Below are 12,593 nucleotides of genomic sequence, written 5' to 3' on the forward strand. Positions count from 1 at the left end.
ATCCTGATCCTGGGAAAGATTGAGGGCAGGAGGAGAATGAGGCAACAGAGAATGAGATGGTTAAATGGTGTCACTGACTCCATAGACATGAGTTTGAGCAGACTCTGGGAGATGTTGAAGGACAGGGAAGCCTGGCGTGCTTCTGTCCATGGGGTTGCAAAGAGTCAGACACAACTTAGAGACTGACAACAACCTAGCATAGTGCATCACAAATGGTAATTTTTAAAATAAATGTGTATTTGGTAAATGAATGAATGAATGAACCAAGAAACAGATGTATCGAGTCACTTATTGAAGAGTTCTTTTTTTTTTTTTTTTTTGAAGAGTTCTGATTCCAGAAGTAATGGTCAAGACCCCTCGACCAAGACACTCAATTCTCAGTTCTCATGCTTGAAACAATAAATATCTATTGGGATGTTTTATTATTTTCCAAAGTTATATTGCTTTTGTGGTACATTATTTCTTTGAAGATGTTATTGTTTTATTGATGTTAAATAGCCATATTAACATTGATTCACATCATTGCCCTAGTGAGGAAGCTTTGAAGTTTTTTTTTTAATTATGGAAGGACTTAAATATTTCCCAACTTAAAAAGCATGTGATAAATATACTCAATGTTGTGGTAATAGTATGTTTATACAAGTAAATAAACACACAGAATTGCTCTCCTGCTATGGAAGTACTTCTTATTACTAGTACCTCATATATGCATGTATATTTTTAAATTAAACTTATCAAAGGAGGGTATTTTAAAGTAGTACTAAGTACAAAGGAGAATAATTTCAAGCTGTTAAAACCCACCACTTATGGCACTGACAGTGATTTCCCTAAGAAGTTTTACAATAAAATCAGTTCTAAAACGCTGAGTCATGGTCATAGCAAACATCAAATAGATCTAAACTGTTACTCTTTTCGCAAAAACTCTTTTGAATATTGGACTTTTAAAATCCAGTCGTATGTTTTTATAATTTTTCTTTACTTCCCTAGAGAGTTAATCAGAATTATCAGAATTAAAGCCTTTGCTTGAATGCTTTGATGACATGTCCTGGCTGGCTGTTAACATGCAGGAGTTAGAAAGAGCTAAAAAAAAAAAAAAAAAAGGATTCCCATAAACTGAAAACAGATTTTTAAAAATAGCATAATCTGAAATTAAAGGTAATTAGATTTAATTTTTAATTTCTAACATTAGCCACCTAAGAGAGGGTTTGAAAAATATGTGTGAATAAGGTAGGGTATCAGGGAAGGCAATGGCACCCCACCCCAGTACACTTGCCTAGAAAATCCAATGGACAGAGGAGCCTGGTGGGCTGCAGTCCATGGGGTCGCTAAGAGTCAAACATGAGTGACTTTATTTTCAATTTTCACTTTCATGCATTGGAGAAGGAAATGGCAACCCACTCCAGTATTCTTGCCTGGAGAATCCCAGGGATGGGGGAGCCCGGTGGGCTGCCGTCTATGGGGTCGCACAGAGTCGGACACGACGGAAGCGACTTAGCAGCAGCAGCAGCAGCAAGGTACGGTATTGCCCAATTTGCATGTGTTTTTGTGGGGGTGGAGAGGAAACTAAAATGTTTTGATCATTTTCTTTGTGTCAGGTAGTTAACATACACTTTCATTTAATCATTACACACCCATCTAAAATAGGACCCTGATCCACATTCCACAGATGGGAATATAAAGCTAGGAGAGAGGAACTCCAGGCCATATAGCCACTGCAGAGCAGAGCTGAAATTTCAACCTAGTTTCTCTGACTCCAGAGTTTGTGTCTCTACCACCCAATATAGGAGGCCAGGTTATCAGATCACAAGATATAAATAGCTCTAATTAAATGTAGCCTATGCTGGATATCATCCCCAAATGGAATTTTCTGCTTAGAAATTGAATTAAAAAAAAAAAAATAGAACAGAGGTCAGCAAACTATGACCCCAAACTTTTTTAGTAAATGAAGATGTACTGGAATGGTGCCATACCCATTGCCAAAGGCTGCTTCTAAGCAAGGACAGAGTTGAGTGGTAGTAGTGACAGAGACTACTCAGAGCCCAAAATATTTACTATCTGACCTTTTACAGAAAAACAGTAGCAACCTCTGGAATAGAACCTTTGTCAATCAATATCCAGTGCTGTGTCACAGAGTGAGGTTCAATGTCTGACAGACACTTGGAAAGCTGTACTGCTAGGGAGGTGTTGGGGAATCTGTGGGCTCTTCCCCATTCTGGAGGAAGCATTTTATAAAATGAGTCAATTCTTCTTGCCCTGACCTATTGCCCATCAAGGAATTTCATTACAAAGACTATTCTTTAGGTAACGTGATAGCTAAAAATATGTATGAAGAAAAACATTAAATAATATCGTTGCTATAAAAGTATAACCTTACCAATAAATTAGTAGAATTGAAATAGAAAACTAATACATACAGAAAAAATTTCAAGTTTGGTTTAGGCTGCCCATTCCTGAACCAATTAAATATTTGTAAGGAAGATGACATTACAGTGATTGTTTTTTGTTTTGTTTTGTTTTTCAGCCACGTCAGGAAGAATCTTAGGATCCTCAACCTAGGATTGAACCTGTGCCCCTTGCATTGGAAGCAAAGAGTCTTAACCACTGAACCATCAAGGAAGTCCCTGGTAATTGTTTTATACTAATCTTGGCCACCACTGGCCACCCAACAATAGGACAACTAATCTTAAAGGTGGAATCAAATGGATGTTGACAGACCATCACCATGTTCACTATAATAAACACAATTTTGTAATGGAGGGTCTGCTAAGATATAGCATAAAAAAAAATACAATCCTAATTAAGCGTATTGGTTTGTCATTATTACTCTCTCATTTGACATTCGCAGATTTAACTGATCATAAATGACCAGAAATGTTCATCATACAAGTTCAGTGTCATTGCTTGGCACTTCTAAAGGGTATTTCTAAAAACTTTTGAAATTTACAAAATTGAGAAAAACAGAAAGATTTCCTGTATGGTTTTGGCTTCTGCCTGTTCCTCAGGTAGACATGTCACTTCCTTTATACAAAATCACACCCTACAAATCACTGCCTTTTCTTCAATTCCATCTTTAATAAAAATTTTAATCTGGTTTATTTTTGAGACAATAACATGCTCACATGATTTAAAAATTTTAAGGTAAATTGTCTCTAGTGAGATGTCTTTCCTATCTCTGTCCCCAATCACCCAGTTTCCCATTCCCCTCTACCGCCAAAGTTACCAGTGTCTTCTGTGTCATTACAGAAATAACCTGTGCCTTTATAAGTAAATATGTATATATATTTTTTTCCCTCCACCTCTTTTTTACAATATTCTGCCCCTTGCTTTTTTTCCTTTATAATATGGCTTGGTGATCTTTTTATCTGATACATAGCTTGCTTATTCTTTTATAGGTCTTAATAATATTCCATTGATGGATATACTATAATTTATTTGATTAATCCCACATTGATGGATATTTGATGGGCTTCCCTGGTGGCTCAGATGGTAAAAAATTTGCCTGCAATCTAGTTTAGGAGACTCAGGTTCAACCCCTAGGTCAGGAAGATCCCCTGGAGAAGGGAATGGCTACCCACTCCAGTATTCTTGCCTGGAGAATTTCATGGACAGAGGGAGCCTGGTGGGCTACAGTACATGTGATTGCAGAGTCAGATGGATATTTGAGTTATTTTGTCCAATGTTTAGATATTACAAACAATGCTGTAATGTGTAAGCTGAGACATATGTCATTTTGGGAAGATATCTATTGAATAAATTACTGCCTTTTCATTTCACCAAAATTTTATTTTCACCTGATGAACAATTTTTGAACTGGGAATACTCACTAAAACACTTTAATCTCTTGTTTGTTTGGTATAAAAACTCATTCATGTCTATCATAGACTGAAAATACCTCCAAATTATACATTCTACATACTCATCTACACCAAAACTCTGCTGCCTGGCTAAACAATCATTTTCTTGGAACTTCACTTGCATTGCAAGAACTAGCAATTGGGAGACACTCAAAATAATAACACCATTGCCTGTGAAATGAGTTGAGAACAATACCAGAAAGTTGAGACACACATGCCAGGCAGTTTTCTGGCCTTGTTCATCAGCATAACAACTTATTTACTGGCCTCAGAAAACTCCTTTCAGTTCAAGTTGACATCTCAGCAAAGTCTCTTGGTTTGTGGCCCTTCTGGGGAAGTGTGTATATGTCCAAAACTTTGAAAATTTTTCTTGTCAGAGTTTGTAAACTTATAAGCTCCTGGATTATAAGGGTCTCATTATCAAGGGTCAAGAAAACTAAATGCATTGCTTTCTAGTTACCAGCCCAGAAGCCAATAAACTCTGAGCAAGCCCCAAGCAGTTTATTTAAGGTGGATTATACCACCTTCTTATCAGCGAATGTTCAGTTGGTACCCTCAGGAGCTAAGTGATAGGATCCATAATGATAAAATTACAATAAAAATACTAGCTAACATTTGCTAATTTTCCACAAAAACTGGAAAATTCTTAAAGAGATGGGAAGACCACACGACCTTACCTGCCTCCTGAGAAACCTGCATGCAGGTCAAGAAGCAACAGTTAGAACCAGACGTAGAACAACAGACTGGTTCCAAATAGGACAAGGAGTAAGTCAAAGCTGAACATTGTCACCCTATTTATTTAACTTATATGCAGAGTACATTATGCAAAATGCCAGGCTGGATAAAGCACAAGCTGGAATCAAGATTGCCAGGAGAAACATTAATAACCTCAGATATGCAGGTGGCCACTACCCTTATGGCAGAAAGCAAAGAGAAACTAAAGAGTCTCTTGATGAAAGTGAAAGAGTGAAAATGCTGGCTTAAAACTCAACATTCAAAAAAGAAAGATCATGGCATTCAGTCCCATCACTTCATGGCAAATAGATGGGGAAACAATGGAAACAGTGACAGACTTTATTTTCTTGGGCTCCCAAATCACTGTGGATGATGACTGCAGCCATGAAATTAAGAGAGGCTTGCTCCTTGGAAGAAAAGCTATGACCAACCTAGATAGCATATTAAAAAGAGACATCACTTTGCCAACAAAGGTCCATATAGTCAAAGCTATGGTTTTACCAGTAGTCATGTGTGGATGTGAGAGTTGGAATATAAAGAAGGCTGAGTGCTGAAGAATTGATGCTTTTGAACTGTGATATTGGAGAAGACTCTTGAGAGTCCCTTGGACTTCAAGGAGATCCAACCAGTCTATCCTAAAGGAAATAAGTCCTGAATATTCATTGGAAGGGCTAATGCTGAAGTTGAAACTCCAGTACTTTGGCCACCTAATGTGAAGACCTGACTCATTGGAAAAGACCCTGATGCTAGGAAAGATTGAAGGCAGGAGGAGAAGGGGATGACAGAGGATGAGATGGTTGGATGGCATCACTGACTCAACTGACATGAGTTTGAGCAAGCTCCAGGAGTTGATGATGGACAGGGAAGCCTAGCATGCTGCAGTACATGATATTGCAGAGCTGGACATGACTAAGCGATTGAACAAAAACATTTATTGAGCATTCACTATGCGCCTACCACTATGCTAAGAGGTTTACAGCATTCTTGTTTTTGAGTTCAGTTCAGTCACTAAGTAGTGTCCCACTCTTTGCGACCCCATGGACTGCAGCACGCCAGGCTTCCTTGTCATCACCAACTCTCAGAGCTTGTTCACACTCTGTCCATGAGATTTCCCAGGAAAGAATACTGAGTGGGTGGTCATTCCCTTCTGCAGGGGATCTTCCTAATCCAGGGATCAAACCTAGGTCTCCTGAATTGCAGGCAGATTCTTTACCATCTGAGCCACCAGGGAAGCTCTCTGAAAGAGGGAACACTGTAAATGGAACCAGTTATAAATCATTTTGCTTGATGTTATCATATTCTTTACAGGACACCATTTTAATGGGGGAGCCCTATGGATGCACTGTAAATGTGGGGATAGACTGCCACCGACAAGGAAGCACTGACACACAGTAAAAGTTCAGTTTGCCTCAGAGTAGTCTCTGGAATATGATCACCACCATCATCCCTCTCCCAATTTTATGCCCCAACCTGCCCACACACTGCCCCCCCCCACCCGACCCCCCACCCCAAGTGTTACGAGGCATGGGAAAAGCAAAGGCCGGGATAGATTTTTTGACTCTGCATTATTATAATAATTAACTTTACTTAGCTGTTCATTAATTATTGACATGCTCAAGGATCAGTAATTTCTATTCAATGCATCAGAACATCTTTAGTTGTTTATGGATTCTTATGAAGCGTGTTTAGTATTATGCCTTTAATCCCAATCATCTCTAAAAAGAAGTTTCATAGCAATTTCTTTTTCAAAATAATCTTCTTGAGAGTTGATCATGGGTCTTTAAGCATAGACTGATGGCTATCTCTCACAGAGGTATAAGTTATCAAGGCCTAAAACCACTCAGACTAAGGAAGACCCCTGACTAATTGTAAGGGGTGGGCAAGTGAAGTGGAATGCCTAAAAAAGAGGGTCAAACAGTTAATTACACACAGTTTAGCCAAGAGTTAAACAAAAAGCAATCTCACTCTCTTTGATCTGTATCCAGTTTGAAACTGTCAATGACATTAACTTGGTTTTTGTACTTTTGAGTTCCCACAGGGGACAGGACTGGGCTGTATCATTTATGGCTCTCCTAGCTCCAAGTGGAGCTTGCTGAGTGAAAGTCTGGGCCAGAGGGAGAAGAAAAGCCTGTGGGTGTTCCACTGCTTACAAGCCCTAGCTGAAAGCAGAAAACTGGGCAGCAATTACCTTGCCTTTGCCATTATTTCCAGAGAATTACCCAGGAACATTATTGTAAATGAGCTGTCTTGTCCAGTCAGCTCCCACTCTCTCAGGAAGGCTAGAGCACCGTGAATTTCACAACATTTGCAGCTTCTTGGGAAATGCATTATGAATTTCCAAATCTCTTGCTCAGCCTTGATAAAATTCCCAAGTGATTGTGAATGTGAAAATAAAACCCAAAGTTATTTTGTGCCTTGGTATTTATGAATAAGACAAGGAGTGAAAATTGCACGTAAGTAACTTGGACTTCACAATCATACAGATTTTTGGCACTTGGTAGAAACCCAGTCCCTATATGGAAGAAATAAATATGGTTAATAATACAGACTAACTCTTGTGAGTCAGAAACTACTGAAATACCTCAGTAATTCATGGAATATTAGGGCTAGTAGAAACTTATATGTTATCTACTTTATTCCTTCATGTCATGAATTTGAGATCAGAGAGATTAAGTCATTTATTGATGGGCACTCAGCTCATATAGCAAAAAGAATACTTAGCTTAGAATGAGAAAACGTAAACTTGAGCCTTCACCTGCTCCTTTCTGGTGGTGATTTTCAAACAAGCCAGAGAGCCTCAGTTTCTATATTGGCACACTAGAGTAATTTATGCCCCAAACAGGCTGTGAATAGTGCTTTGGTGGGTAGGAACAATGAGGTACCCGTAGGAACTTGGGAATAATTTGGCTCTCACAGAGTCAAACTAGTAAAATTCACATATAATAGATGAGAAAGACAGATGGAATTTAAAAATTTATGACAGAAGAGTTGTTTTTAAAATGTCTATTATTCCCCTGATTTTATAGAGGGGGAATGTGTCCACTGTACTGGGGGGAAAAAAAGACAATAAAGGAGAAAATATGGATTGCTCATAACTCATGGTAAATGCATGCCAGATATTGTGGAAGAATTTCTCATGTACATGTAATGACACAGTACATGCTTTGGCACTTAGCAAGATACTGGTGTAATCATTCAATGTATTTGAGAGCACTCAGAATTCCAAGTAAAATAAAGTGGGTTTAACATCTGGGAAGCCAATCTGATCTGAAATGTGATGGTAATATGATAATCCAAGGAAAAACTGAGTGAATAAAATAAAGATGATTGGCAAGAAGTAAAGCAAAAGGAACCCTCCAAATGCCAGAATGTAGACAAGGCATGGTGCTAGATAAAGTTTTACAAACTTTATTTAATTTAATCATTTCAGCTGCCCTACAGAATAGGTACCATTGCTATTCCCATTTTTCATATGAAGAAACTGACAGGCAAAGAAATTAAATAACTTACCCAACACCATGCAATTAACATGTTAGGAATTGGACCCTTGGGCACTGCCAGGGTCTGATTTGTCTAATTCATATTTTATTTTTACTAAAGTTATACATACACATAATTTAAAGAATCAGAGTTCTTTGAGGTTTATTTGAAAACAACAGTCCCTGGTCTTTACCTCCCTACCCTATTTCTCACAGTCTAGAGTCATTCCCTACCTAAACAGCTGATTCTTAAGGAATTTGCCTCCGTATTGCTAAATAACATATTTGAATTCTTACTTTGTGGGTTTTACATTTTAGACATTCTTTATTGTCATTCCACCCTAGAAAATGAGGATTTAGTCCTCTGTCTCCCACATCCCCCACTCCCATCGTGAGCTCTCTTCCCCTCTGCCCATTCTGTGTAGTCTGCTGTGGCCTGAATGTGGCTCTCCAAAATTCATTTGTTGAAATTTAATGCCCAATGTGATAATATCTGGAATTAGGCCCATTCCATGGTGGTTAGGTCTTGAGGGTAGAGCCCTCATGACTGGAATTAGTGCCCTTATAAAAAAGACCCCAGAGAGATTCCCTTGCCCCTTCTGCCATGTAAAGTGAAAGTGAAAGTCACTCAGTCATGTCTCTTTGCCACTCCATGAACTATACAGCCCATGGAATTCTCCAGACCAGAATATTGGAGTGGATAGCCTTTCCCTTCTCCAGGGAATCTTCCCAACCCAGGGATCAAACTCAGGTCTCCCACATTGCAGGAAGATTCTTTACCAGCTGAGCCACAAAGGAAGCCCAAGTATACTGGAATGGGCAGCCTATCCCTTCTCCAGCAGATCTTCCCAACCCAGGAATTGAACTGGGGTCTCCTGCATTGCAGGCAGATTCTTTACCAACTGAGCTATCAGGGAAGCCCTTCTGGCATGTAAGGTTAGAGCAATAAGGCATCTTCTATGAACCAGGAAGTGGGCACACACCAGATATCAAATCTCCCAGTGCCTTCATCATGGACTTTCCAGCCTCCAGAACAGTGAGATATAAATTTGTTATTTACAAACCACCTAGTCTGTGGTATTTTCTTATGGTGGCCTGAACAGACTTAAGACAGTCATACTGTGATTTTCATTACACCTAATACTCTCTGTTAGATGTCCTTTTCCCTCTTGTTTTGGATGTTTTGTTTATTCCTCAGTACAAATTTATTGTGTTCCTTCTATGGGCTAGACAACATTATAGGTGCCATCCTATGTCAATGAAAATTTATCATGATATTTTCAGGTGGACATCTTTTTTACCCATTGTTATGGGTAGTTGATGGATTCTTCACCTTGGAAACTGGGATTGCAGGATATTTACATTAGTATTTTTGTTATGATTTACTATCCTCTGTTCTTTTCAGTTCAGTTCAGTCACTTAGTCATATCCAACTGGTTGCGATCCCATGGCCTGCAGCACACCAGGCTACCCTGTCCATCACCAACTCCCGGAACTAACTCAAACTCAGGTCCATCGAGTCAGTGATGCCACCCAACCATCTCATCCTCTGTTGTCCCCTTCTCCTCCTGCCTTCAATCTTTCCCAGCATCAGGGTCTTTTCAAATGACTCAGTTCTTTGCATCAGATGGCCAAAAGATTCAGAACTGATTTCCTGTAGGATGAACTGGTTGGATCTCCTTGCAGTCCAAGGGACGCTCAAGAGTCTTCTCCAACACCACAGTTCAAAAGCATCAATTCTTCGGCACTCAGCTTTCTTCACAGTCCAACCCTTGCATCCATACATGACTACTAGAAAAACCACAGCTTTGATAGACAGACCTTTGTTGGCAAAGTAATGTCTCTGGTTTTTAATATGCTGTCTAGGTTGGTCATTACTTTCCTTCTAAGGCGCAAACATCTTTTAATTTCATGGCTGCAATCACCACTTGCAGTATTTTGGAACCCCCAAAAATAAAGTCTGACATTGTTTCCATTGGTTCCCCATCTCTTTGCCATGAAGTGATGGGACCAGATGCCATGATCTTAGTTTTCTGAATGTTGAGTCTTAAGCCAACTTTTTCACTCTCTTTCACTTTCATCAAGAGGCCCTTTAGTTTTTCTTCACTTTCTGCTATAAGGGTGGTGTCATCTGCATATCTGAGCTTATTGATATTTCTCCCAGCAGTCTTGATTCCAGCTTGTTTTTCATCCAGCCCAGCATTTTGCATGATGTACTCTGCATATAATTTACATAAGCAGGGTGACAACATACAGCCTTGACGTACTCCTTTCCCGATTTGGAACCAGTCTGTTGTTCCATGTCCACTTCTAGCTGTTGCTTCTTGACCTGCATTCAGATTTCTCAGGAGGCAGGTCAGGTAGTTTAGTATTTGCATCTCTTTAAGAATTTTCCATAGTTTGTTGTGATCCACACAGTCAAAGGCTTTGGCATAGTCAATAAAGCAGAAATAGATGTTTTCCTGGAACTCTCTTGCTTTTCCCAAGATCCATCGGATGTTAGAAATTTGACCTCTGGTTCCTCTGCCTTTTCTAAATCCAGCTGAACATCTGAAAGTTCACAGTTCACATACTGTTGAAGCCTGGCTTAGAGAATTTTGAGCATTACTTTGCTAGCATGTGAGATGAGTGCTATTGTGCAGCAGTTTGAGCATTCTTTGGCATTGCCTTTCTTTGGGACTGGAATGAAAATTGATCTTTTCCAGTCCTGTGGCCACTGTTGAGTATTCCAAATTTGCTGGCATATTGAATGAAGCACTTTAACAGCATCATCTTTTAGGATTTGAAGTAGCTCCACTGGAATTCCATCACCTCCACTAGCTTTGTTTGTAGTGACGCTTCCTAATGCCCACTTGACTTCACATTCCAGGATGTCCTGCTCTAGGTGAGTGATCACACCATCATGGTTATCTGGGTCATGAAGATCTTTTTTGTATAATTCTTCTGTGTATTCTTGCCACCTCTTCTTAATATCTCTGCTTCTATTAGGTCCATACCATTTCTGTCCTTTATTGTGGACATCTTTGCAGGAGATGTATCTCTAATTTTCTTGAAGAGATCTCTGAGTGAGTGAAGTCGCTCAGTCGTGTCCAACTCTTTGCGACCTCATGGACACCAGGCTCCTCCATCCATGGGATTTTCTAGGCAAAAGTACTAGAGTGGGTTGCCTTTTCCTTCTCCAGGGAACTTCCCAATCCAGGGATCGAACTCAGGTCTCACACATTGTAGACAGACGCTTTACCATCTGAGCCACCAGGGAAGAGATCTCTAGTCTTTCCTATTCTATTGTTTTCCTCTATTTCTTTGCATTGATCACTGAGGAAGGCTTTCTTATCTCTCCTTGCTATTCTTTGGAACTCTGCATTCAAATGGGTATATCTTTCCTTTTCTCCTTTGCCTTTTGCATCTTTTCTTTTTCTCAACTATTTGTAAGGCCTCCTCAGACAACCACTTTGCCTTTTTGCATTTCTTTTTCTTGGGGATGGTCTTGATCACTGCCTCCTGTACACTATCACAAACTTCCATCCATAGTTCTTCAGGCACTCTGTCTATCAGATCTAATGCCTTGAATCTATTTCTCACTTCCACTGTATAATCATAAGGGATTTGATTTAGGTCATACCTGAATGGTCTAGTGGTTTTCCCTACTTTCTTCAATTTAAGTCTGAATTTGGCAATAAGGTGTTCATGACCTGAGCCACAGTCAGCTCCTGGTCTTGTTTTTGCTGACTGTATAGAGCATCTCCATCTTTGGCTGTAAAGAATATAATCAATCTGATTTTGGTGTTGACCTTCTGGTGATGTCCATGTGTAGAGTCTTCTCTTGTGTTGTTGGAAGAGGAGTTTGCTATGACCAGTGCATTCTCTTTGCAAAACTTTGTCATCCTTTGACCTCCTTCGTTTTATGCTCTAAGGCCAAATTTGCCTGTTACTCCAGGTATCTCTGGACTTCCTACTTTTGCATTCCAGTCCCCTATCATGAAAAGAACATCTTTTTTGGGTGTTAGTTCTAGAAGGTCTTTTAGGTCTTCATAGGACTGTTCAACTTCAGTTTCTTCTGCATTACTCTTTCGGGCATAGACTTGGATTACTGTGACATTGAATGGTTTGCCTCGGAAACGAATAGAGATTATTGTGTTGTTTTTGAGATTGCATCCAAATACTGCATTTCGACTGTTTTGTGACTATGATGGCTACTCCATTTCTTCTAAGGGACTTTTGCCCACAGTAGTAGATATAATGGTCATCTGAGTTAAATTCACCTATTCCAGTCCATTTTAGTTCACTGATTCCTAAAATGTCGATGTTCACTCTTGCCATCTCCTATTTGACCACTTCCAATTTGCCTTGATTCATGGACCTAACATTCCAGGTTCCTATGCAAAATTGCTCTTTACAACATCAGACTTTACTTCCATCACCAGTCACATCCACAACTGGGTGCTGTTTTACCTTTGGCTCCATCCCTTCATTCTTTCTGGAGTTATTTCTCCACTGATCTCCAGTAGCATATTGGGCACCTACT

The sequence above is a fragment of the Oryx dammah genome, unplaced genomic scaffold (genome assembly GCF_014754425.2).
Source record: "Oryx dammah isolate SB20612 unplaced genomic scaffold, SCBI_Odam_1.1 HiC_scaffold_27, whole genome shotgun sequence".
In the NCBI taxonomy this organism is placed as follows: domain Eukaryota; kingdom Metazoa; phylum Chordata; class Mammalia; order Artiodactyla; family Bovidae; genus Oryx; species Oryx dammah.